Here is a 10,980-nt window from a genome sequence, read left to right as displayed (position 1 = left end):
CTTGTGTGTCTCAATGTACAAAAAAAAATGTTTTTCAACTCATAACCACCCACATACAAAGTGTAGTATGCGCACAATGAAAAGTCCAAGTCCATAGTATACCATTCAACTCTTGTGCTCCAAAAAGACATGTTGAGATCCACTCCAAACTCGCTTTTTTGCTTCACCACACTATGCTCCATATGCTCTCACCTCTGGTACTGACTTGTGTATATTATAGATCAAATCGAACATTCCCTTTTAAGGGGTAACAACATCGACATCTACCCTTCAGTACTAGGGACTTCCACTTTGCTCCAGTGGTGTATAGCATAGAAGAGCAATTTTAAGGCCACATTCACACCTAATCGTCAGGTTTTCAAGGGTTTTTTGGAGCAGAATTGCACGTTTTGCAGCTTTTGTCAGACGTTTTTCAACTAGGCATTTTGAGTGCTGCTGAAAAAGGGGCAGAGCTGCTATTTGAGCAGAAAATGCACAAAATGCTCATATTGCACTTTCCAGGCGTTTCCAAAAACTCTCAATTCTGCCTGCAAAGTAGCTAATGTACTTTTTTTGAGTGACAGGAGTTTTGCTACAAGCGGCAGAATGCTCAGATGTGAACAAGGGTTATTGAACACAATAGGTTTTTGCTTGTTGAGTGTTTGTAAGCCTTGAATCTACAAGCTATAAGATGCTCAAGTGTGAACGGGGCCTAATGGGTAACAACTCCAGCATCCACCTTCTCAGCTGATAAACTGGTGGAAATTCTGATGGTGTCACAGCCGACTGATCAACTCAGTATTGCTAGTGCATGTTCCATGTTGAGCTGCAACTGCCTACACAACATTAGTCAGTCACAGTGGCAGTTTGGCTGGCTAGTCCAGCAGGATCTGAAGCGGTGAAGAATCAACTACTGTTGATTCAACGCTGGTATAAATCCCACCCACCCAGGCACAACAGAACGCTGCTGGGGCGGCTGGCAGGAATAGCAGTGATGTCATTCTCCTCCTGCATAAGTCCTGACCACAGAACATCCCACTGTACTTTATTCATCATGGTGACCATGAGGTAGCACCTGACATTGACATGGGAGATCCTGCCTGGAAGCTCTGAATTAGGAGAGGGGATGTGTGGAGAAGACCCCTGGACCAGGAGAAGGGGGTTGTTTGGGGGAAAGCACTGGACCAGGAGGGGGGTGGGAAGGAGGCCTTGGACTAGGAGAAGGGGGAGTATGAAGGAAGACCTGAACTAGAAGCCGGGGTTGTGGGGCACTGGACCAGGAGGGGGGGGCAGAGGAGGACCTGAACTAGGAAAGGGGGGTGTACGGAGGAAGACCTGAATTAGAAGCAGGGGTTCTGGGACAGATTTCCTGAACTTGTAGAAGGGGCTCTAGAGAGGAGGCCTTGGACTGGGGGGGGGGGGGGTTGTACGGAGGAGTTCGTGGACTAGGACAGACGGTGGTGTTGTGGAGATCCTGAACTATGAAAGGGGGTTGTGTGGAGAAGGCCCTGGACTAGAAGACTCGGTGTGTGGAGCGGAGTTCCTGGACTAGGAGAAATGTGTGTGGAGCAGAGCTCCTATACTAGAAGAGGGGAATGTGGAGGCCACGAACTAGAAGAGGGGGAAGCATAGAGGTTGTGGATTAGGAGAGGGGGAAGTGGACTACAAAAGGGAGTTCCTGGAGGCCCTGGACTATGAAACAGGATGCCTACAGACCCTTGACTACGAAAGGGGAGTCTGGAGGTCCTACTAAATCAGGGAGAAAGTGCCTGGGGCCCTGGAGGGTGAGTATGAAGTCGGTGAGTTCAGAACATAACTGACACCTATCGATTGTCTCACAGTATGCAGCAAAGTAATGCCAAGCAGAAGCAGAACAGTGGCATAATAAAGGGGGGTGCTGTCTGCCCCAGGTGCTTCAGTGACAGCTGGAACTCAGTCTCCTGCCATGCCCTGCCCATCACTCTCCTTCCCTGCCTATCACGCTGAGCTCCCGACAATGAGCTGTCCAAAATCAGGTTCGGGCACTATGTACGTCAGGATAAAGTCATCTACCATGTGGAGAATACATTCAGAAAGTGCTGCAAGCCTGAGGATGTGCCGTGTGTACATAGCAGGGTTCGTGATACATCCACATTTTTTAAGAGGACAGAAGCATGCATTCTGATTTGCATTGAGGAGTTCATTTATTAAAAAAAAAAAAAAAAGACAGACTTTAATGTTTACAACCAAGTTAACAATGCAAATTAATGTCATGTCCCAACATGACTGTCAACACATATTGATCTTTGTATTTGGATGCACAGTGGAAAATGAGGGTCATCGAAAGGCCCCTGTGTGAGACCAATTTTTGGGCCCTCCAGTTAACTACTCTCCAAGTAAAACACTTATTCACTGTGTATCCATTGACAGAGATAATTGGTTGCATCCAGATCTATGTGACAGCAGAAAGAGTCCATGAACCAATTTGACCCACATCTAGTATAAATGTACACTCATTGGTCCGTCTGTTAGGTACACCTGTTCAATTGCTTGGTAACACAAATTGCTAATCAGCCCATCACGTGGCAGAAACTCAATGCAGTTAGGCATCTAGACGTGGTACAGATGACTTGCTGAAGTTCAAAATGAGCATCAGAATGGGGAAGAAAGGGGATTAAATGATTTTGAATGTGGCATGGTTGTTGGTGCAGACGAGCTGGTCTGAGTATTTAAAAAACCGCTGATCTACTGGGATTTTCACACACAACCATCTCTAGGATTTACAGAGAATGGTCCAAAAAAGAGAAAATATCCAGTGAGCTGCAGTTGTGTGGACAAAATGCTTTTATGAGGTCAGAGGAGAATGGGCAGACTGGTTTGAGATGATAGAAAGGCAACAGTAACTGATGTCAATATGGATCAAAATCTCTGAGGGAGGTTTCCAACACCTTATTGAATCTTTACCATGAAAAATTAAGGCAGTTCTGAAGGCACAAGGGAGTCCAACCTGGTACCAGCAAGGTGTACCTAATAAAGTGGCCGTTGAGTGTATACTAAAATAAAATAGTATCATTTTGTATATAAAACATTTAGTATAAATGTATATTATAATAAATAGTATAATTCCCAGAGGGCCCCTTTGCAACTGCACAGTCAGCAGAAACGACAAGTCCACCCCAATAAAGGGGGACATATGTTGTGCAAAGATAATATCTAGGTACATACAGTATTGACCTATTGTGTACATTCCCAAGTTCACCATAGGTTTGTTGAAAGCATTTTAATAATTTGGAAAAATAAAGCTGGCCATACACAGATTTCAATTCGAAGGTTTCTAGAAAAATCATTTCATTCCATTGCATGTGGTTGTCGCATGGCTCCACAAACATATAAATGGGTCGCGTTCCGTGGCAAAACTGCCCATCGAACGCAGCATGCTGTCTAATTGAAGCAGCAGCATGTGTACAGCCCTGAACGGCTGCATGCCCTTCTTTAAGTGGATGGTCAGGGGGTGGTAAAACCTTAGCTGCCTGCTTTTCACACTACACCCACCCCAGCTGCCAGTGTAAACAAACCCTTAGAAACATGCTTAACACGCATTTTCCATATGATTGGCTACTGTGCCTCTCCCAAGATGCCAGGCGTGAAAGAGTGCATTGAGTGGAAGAGCTTAACACAAAGAAGAGCTTAGCCTTATCTCCAGAGTGTGCCGGGACAATAGAGAACAAGTTATTTTGGATGCCTTCCAAGCAAGCCTTAGGTTTAGGAACAAGGGAGGACTGACAACTCCTGGGGCCCCCGGGCAATAGGAGATTATGGGGCCCCTGTGTCCTTGCCCAAACTCAAAAAAGCCTATGAAAAAGGTACCAGGAGCATCTCATGGGGCCCCCTACTGACCCCGGGCCCTCGGGCGGTGCCCGAGTTTCCAAATGGTCAGTCCGCCCCTGTTTAGGAATTTTGAGCAAGCGAAAAATAGGTAAAATGTAAATGTTATATCTAAAAACATTGATACCTGGAGTTCTAGGGCTCCAATGAAAACCTTCAACCACCATAATGACATTCGCAAACTTGTCAGGAACATACAGTATGCGTCCCTTGATTAGAGCAAATATGTCAGACCTTTGTGCCGCACATGTTTTTATATATTTTTTCTTTGTTTCGTGTCACATAGTGGCAGAAGCCTCTGTCAAAGTTTTGCACCAAAGAGCTGGAAGCAAAGTGAATGTTGTAAGAAGAATGTCCAAGCTAGTATGTTCTGCCAGTGAGGCTCCATTATCATAGTATGAGAAAGGTGGAGACCCTGCACCTCACAGGGAGCATCCTGGAGAAGCAGGGTTGGGTGTCACTGTGGGGAGATGGGAATTTTGGAGGGATTTAGAGGATGCTGCATAAGACTTGGTGACCCTGTAGGACGTTTCTGGATGTGGCTGAGAGTAACCAGTCTCAGGAGGGGGCTGGAGGGCACTATGGGGCTCTGGAGGCTTGGCAGTAGGCTAGAGGGCACTTCAGGAGGTTGGAGGGCACTGCTGGGGCTGAGGGCTGTCAGGGGGGTGGGGATCACTGGGGGAGTTGGAGGGTACTGTGGGCACCTATGGTACCTAATGGAGGTTGGAGGCACTATGGGAGCTAGGAAGCATTGTGGTGAGCTAGGATATCTGTAGCTGGCTGGAAACCATGGCCTGGTGGTTGAGAACCACTGGTCTATAGAAAAATATATTTTAAAAAATACAAAGTCTGAGTAAGTCCAGTAGGATTTTTATTTCACAACACAAAATGAAAAAGCCAACATATTTCGGTGGCTCAAAACTTCCCTTTCATTGTGACTAAGAAGCAAAAAAAAAATATTAGCTAGATATTAAATTGTCTATATGACACAATAAGGGTGTGAGTTCCTAAGGAGTATATGTGTGTTTCAAACATTAACAGAAGCTGCAAATTCATTTAATTGCATTTCCTCTACTGTTCATGTTGTTTGCAACACATGTATAGTCTTTATTGTATAGTATAGGCCCTTTTATTTTACAACAAACACCCTTGTCATTTGTTTCCCAACCCTGAGGAAGGAGCTTTAGGTCCCTGAAAGGTGTTGGCTTTGTATTTTGTGTTATAAAATAAAATTGCCACTGGCCTTACTCAAATTTTGTTGTACTCTCATCCTTCTAATGTTCTTTATTCATATTTATTTTTATCTTAAACCTTTCTTAAAAGGTAATTTAACCTAAAACTGATATTTCAGTGTTTGGTACAGTAGCCACTGGAGAGTTAGATCTCACAAGTAGGGCCTCCTAACCCTTGTCTTGCTCTGTCTTCCATTAAATTGTAAACTCAGCAAACAGTTGGAGCCATAAAAATCCTGTATTAATATTTTTTTTTGTATCTCTTGATAAGATCTCTGCGTTGAGTGTCCAGGTCTGTACTCCCACTGTCCCCATTAGGAGGGGTCCCCCTTTCTCTGCTGAATGTGTTGGTTTTATATTATAGAGAATATAACAGGTGGATCTGGAAAACACAAAAATGGGTAGAAACACCCTAAACTCCAAGAGAGGACAGGGAATCAGAGATTATAGCAGGGAGATCTCACTAGTTGAGTATCCTAAACATATGAAGCTACAGGCTCTATCTGAAATGAAAATATCAGTTTTAGATGAGCTGACCCAATAACAAGGTTTCTTTTCTTCAGAGAGGATTTTAGGGTTATTTTTTAAATGTGTTCTCTGGCATCAAAGCAGTTGGGTACAGGAGCGGACTGACCATTTGGAAACTCGGGCACTGCCTGAGGGCCTGGGGGCAGTAGGGGGCCCAATGAGATGCCCCTGGTACCTTTTTTCATAGGCTTTTTTGAGTTTGGGCAAGGAAACAGGGGCCCCATGATCCCCTATTGCCGGGGGGCCCCATGAGTTGTCAGTCCACCCCTGGTGCGGCTGCACAGATTTTTGTGCGGATCCACAGTGGCACCACCCGCACAGATGTGAACCTAGACTGAGACGCCTAGAGCAGTGTAATGTCTAAATACCACTCTGATGGATTGCTTATAACATCATGTTACATGTCGGCCCTTACCTGTGGCCCTCTGGACAATACCTGCAACTGAATTCCAGAGCCCATTGTAAGCCATGCATGTGACTTACATAAACATTGAATTTCCAAATGCGGTGAATGAGAACCATTGTGTCTGGAAGTGATCTCACCGAGGATAATTGACCTTCCAGGCACGTTAATGAGTAGTCATGATGACCCGGGCTTACTGGTAAAGACATTTCCCATCCTGTACCAGTCTCCTGTTACAAACCTGTTCCTCTGTTTATTTTGTGCCAGGTCCAGGCCCCTGAGTGCTTTCCATACATGTCATCTACACAGCGGGATAATGAAGTCAATCCTTTTCTTGTGTAGACGACCCCACCCATTGGAGAGATCTGTGTACCTGGGGCTGATCCACAGACCTCACCTGTACACAACAGACAATGCTGGATAAATAGAATAGGATTACCTGGCATGTGGTCTATAAAGCTGAATACAATGTCAGGGCAATCCTGATTGCTGGCTAATCTCCTGTACCTTTGTCCAGGCTATACATTGCAGCTATTTCAACTCTGCCTTTATAGCCCACTATTTTTGCTTTGTTACAATACAAAATGTAACTGTATATTTCTTGCTATTACCACAACTTACCACCAAAGAAAGAAAATAAATTCTGCTGCTCCCGACGATTGCAGTGATACCACCAGGGGCGGACTGACAAGTCATGGGTCCCCCAGGCAATAGGGGATCATGCGGCCCCTGTGTCCTTGCCCAAACTCAAAAAAGCCTATGAAAAAGGTACCAGGGGCATCTCATAGGGGCCCCCTACTGGCCCCGGGCCCTCAGGCAGTGCCCGAGTTTCCAAATGGTCAGTCCGCCCCTGGTTACCAGTTGTTTGTACTCGTGATAGGACCCAGAAACAATGGTATGCATTTTGCTTTTTTTTCCTGTCATACGTAAAACACACTGACACTGATACTAACCAAGGGCGGACTGACCATTTGGAAACTGGGGCACTGCCCAAGGGCCCGGGGTCAGTAGGGGGCCCCCATGAGATGCCCCTGGTACCTTTTTCATAGGCTTTTTGAGTTTGGGCAAGGACACAGGGGCCCCATGATCCCCTATTGCCTGGGGGACCCATGACTTGTCAGTCCGCCCCTGATAATAACTTTAAAAATACTTTAAAAAAAAAAATCCTACCCAAAATATACTGATCCTGACCTTTGACCCTAACACTAACCCTGCTGCTGACCTAGCTCAAACCTTGATCCAGCTATTTTTTCCCACACTATATAACTGGATTATTATTATACAGGATTTATATAGCGCCACCAGTTTGCTCAGCGCTTTACAATATAACGGGAGACAATACAGCAACAATACAGTTCAATACAAGAGGGACAGGAGGGCCCAGCTCCTCGGAGCTTACAATCTAAGAGGGAGGGGCTAGTGGTACAAAAGGTAGTAACTGTGGGGGATGGACTGGTTGGAAGAGTAGAAGATTCCATTATTAGCTGAGGGCAGGATAGGCTTCCCTGAAGAGATAGGTTTTCAGAGATCACCTAAAAGTGAGCAGAGTAGGCGATAGTCTGATAAATTGGGGTAGAGAGTTCCAGAGGATGGGGGAAGCTCTGGAGAAGTCCTGGAGACTAACATGGGAGGAGGAGACAAGGAAGCTAGAGAGTAGGAGGTCTTGCGAGGAGCGGAGAGTACGGTTTGGGTGATATTTAGAGACAAGATCGGTGATGTAATTTGGGGCAGAGTTATAAATGGCTTTATACGTAACATTTATAGGTAAAATTGATCCAGGGAATATCTGATTGCCTCTTGTGGGATCAGGAAATAATTTTTTCCCCTGCAAGAGCAAATTGGATCATGCTTTGCTGGGTTTTTGCCTTCCTCTGGATCAACTGTGGGTATAGGATTATAACTTTTTTTTTTTTTAATGGTTGAACTGGATGGACTTTTGTCTTTTTTTTCAGCCAGACTAACTATGTAAGACTTTTGTTTGTTTACATCTTTCTCTCCTGCAAGGAGAGAAAGATACATTGCATCTTTCTCTCCATTCAAAAAAAGAAAGGAAACACAGGGGTGGGCTACAGTGTAACTGATCACCATGATAGCCAATCAGAGACTACCACATCGATCAGGTGAGAACCAAATGCAGTTGCAGAGTGCTCCCAGCACAATGACAGACACGTACATATGCAGCTTCATGGATAAAGACGCATTCCTTATGGCCGCATATTGGTGTACTGTCAGCAGGTTTGACATTGAAGTCTAGGTATGCACTATTTTGCTTGGACCAATGCAAGTCTGTATGTGCCATACCTGTGGGATCCCTGTGGAAGATGGAAACTGCTGTAGTAGGCTATGTTCCTTCTCCATAGTTCAGGGACATGCACCCCCTTGGATGTCACATTGGGAGCAGTGGCTGAGTCTGAGCAGACACTGCATCTAAATTGACAGCTATGGGACTGCCCGTACAGGGATGCATAGAACACCTATGTGGGTATACACAGCCCTACGTGGAGTACAGATGTATACACCCAGAGTGAACAAGGCCTTATGTGGCCCCTACAGTACCACTAAAACACCCTTCTGCCTACTCCCAAATCACACCTGAAGCGTAATGAAGGGTTTTTGAACCGTTTGCTTTTTGTTGCAATGCCGTGCAAGACATGTAATGCCTAAGGCATGATGCCAGTGGTTGTGGGAATCGCAGCAATTCCCAAACTCATAACTACCCGCAGTCAAAACCTAAGGCATGGTGCGGGTGGTTGTGGGAATCGCAGCAATTCCCGAACTCATAACTACCCATAGTCAAAAACTAAGGCATGGTGCGGGTGGTTGTGGGAATCGCAGCAATTCCCACACTCATAGCTACCTGCAGTCAAAACCTAAGGCCTGGTGTGGGTGGTGGTGGTAATCGCAGCAATTCCCGCACTCATAGCTACCCATAGTCAAAACCTAAGGCATGGTGTGGGTGGTTGTGGGATCGCAGCAATTCCCAAAGTCATAACTACCCGTAGTCAAAACCTAAGGCCTGGTGCGGTTGGTGGTGGGAATCGCAGCAATTCCCGCACTCATAGCTACCCATAGTCAAAACCTAAGGCATGGTGCGGGTGGTGGTGGGAATCGCAGCAATTCCCAAACTCATAACTACCCGCAGTCAAAACCTAGGGCATAGTGCGGGTGGTGGTGGGATCGCAGCAATTCCCGAACTCATAACTACCCGCAGTCAAAACCTAAGACCTGGTGCGGGTGGTTGTGGGATTGCAGCAATTCTCGAACTCATAACTACCCGTAGTCAAAACCTAAGGCATGGTGCGGGTGGTGGCGGGAATCGCAGCAATTCTCGAACTCATAACTACCCGTAGTCAAAACCTAAGACCTGGTGCGGGTGGTTGTGGGATTGCAGCAATTCTCGAACTCATAACTACCCGTAGTCAAAACCTAGGGCATGGTGCGGGTGGTGGCGGGAATCGCAGCAATTCCAGAAATCATAACTACCCGCAGTCAGAACCTAAGGCATAGTGCGGGTGGTGGTGGGAATTGCAGCAATTCCCGAACTCATAACTACCTGCAGTCAAAACCTAAGGCATGGTGTGGGTGGTTGTTAAAGCACCATGCAATTTCCAGGCCACTGTGTTTTTAGAATGGTAAAGGAACTTTTTTCCTGCGGTAAACGCAGGCACGAAAGCCCATTAAAATGAATGGGCTGCTGTGCCCGAGCAAATGCGAGCCACACACCCCCATAGATGTGAACCAGGCCTCAGTTGGACCCCTGCCCCGCACGTCCTACATGGCACTGCAACAAAAAGCCTCAGGTGTGATGGAGGGTAGGGAATAAGGATAAGGCTCCATGTACACGGGACACTTCTGAATGATGGAGACTGACTGCTGGAAAACGTAGGTTAAAAAATGTCTGTTTAGCCGTGTTTGTATACCACGTTTATGAGCGTTTATGTTTAGAAGCGTTTTTTTAAAGATAACCTCAGGAGGCCTTCCAAAATGCCCAGAATGCACTGAAAAACAGTAAAAAATTAACTATTTCACACATTTTGAGAGAAAGAAGCAGAGAGAACAGTATTTGTTATGATGAGCTTTCTTTTTTTTGTGGTGTTTGGATGTGTTCCGGCTCATTTCTGTGTAGAAATTATTGCAGCAATGTCTAACATATTTCCTTTCATGCGAAACCTCAAAGTATGGTGTACCGGGTCCATTTGAGTACTGGGAAAACGCTTTGCATGCATTTTTCATGATGAAAAGGCTCTGAACAGCATCTGGAAATGGAAGAGTTAAAAAAAATTCCAAACGCAAATGCTTATAAACGTGGTTAGCTGCATTTACATGCGTTTGAAAACTACTCCTGAACACAAGTTTGGTGCGTTGAAAAAAACGACTGTAAACTGCCTGTAAACGACTGTAAAGGACATAGTGTAGATGGACACATAGGAAAACATTAGGGAGAGTTCAGGGGCTGCTGAAAAAAACACAGAAAAGCTCCGAAATGTGAGTTTATCAGCTGCAGTGTACGTGGAGCCTTAGGGAGGCTTTATTGAAGGACAAAGATACATTGGGGGCAGCGTGGGAAGAGGAAATCTTCTCAAACATCCTCTTCCTCCTTGAAGTACCCCATCCCCACTATGGAATATGTAGTGTACATAGAGCAGAGCATATGACTGCAGCCAACTTGCACTGCTTGGTCCAAAGAAACAAGTGAGGGGGAAAGGAGAGGTTTGGGAGCTCACAGTGGATGTTGAAAGAGGCAGAAAAATGCATAAACAAACAAATTCACAAAAAATAGATTACAGGACCATTAAGTAGTGGATGTGTATGTATTATTTTTGCATATATTTTAATGTCACTTTAGGTTGGTTTATACAAACGTCCTGTATAGCCGTAAACGTGTTGAGATGCAACCTCCTCCCTCTGTCAGTATTGGCTGGAAAGCTCTATACTTGTTGGTAATTGCATGGAATTTTGTTGCATCTACATAAT

The sequence above is a fragment of the Staurois parvus genome, unplaced genomic scaffold, assembly GCF_062004578.1.
Source record: "Staurois parvus isolate SC_StPar_1 unplaced genomic scaffold, SC_StPar_1.0 ptg000213l, whole genome shotgun sequence".
NCBI lineage: Eukaryota > Metazoa > Chordata > Amphibia > Anura > Ranidae > Staurois > Staurois parvus.
This window is presented reverse-complemented; position numbering follows the sequence as displayed.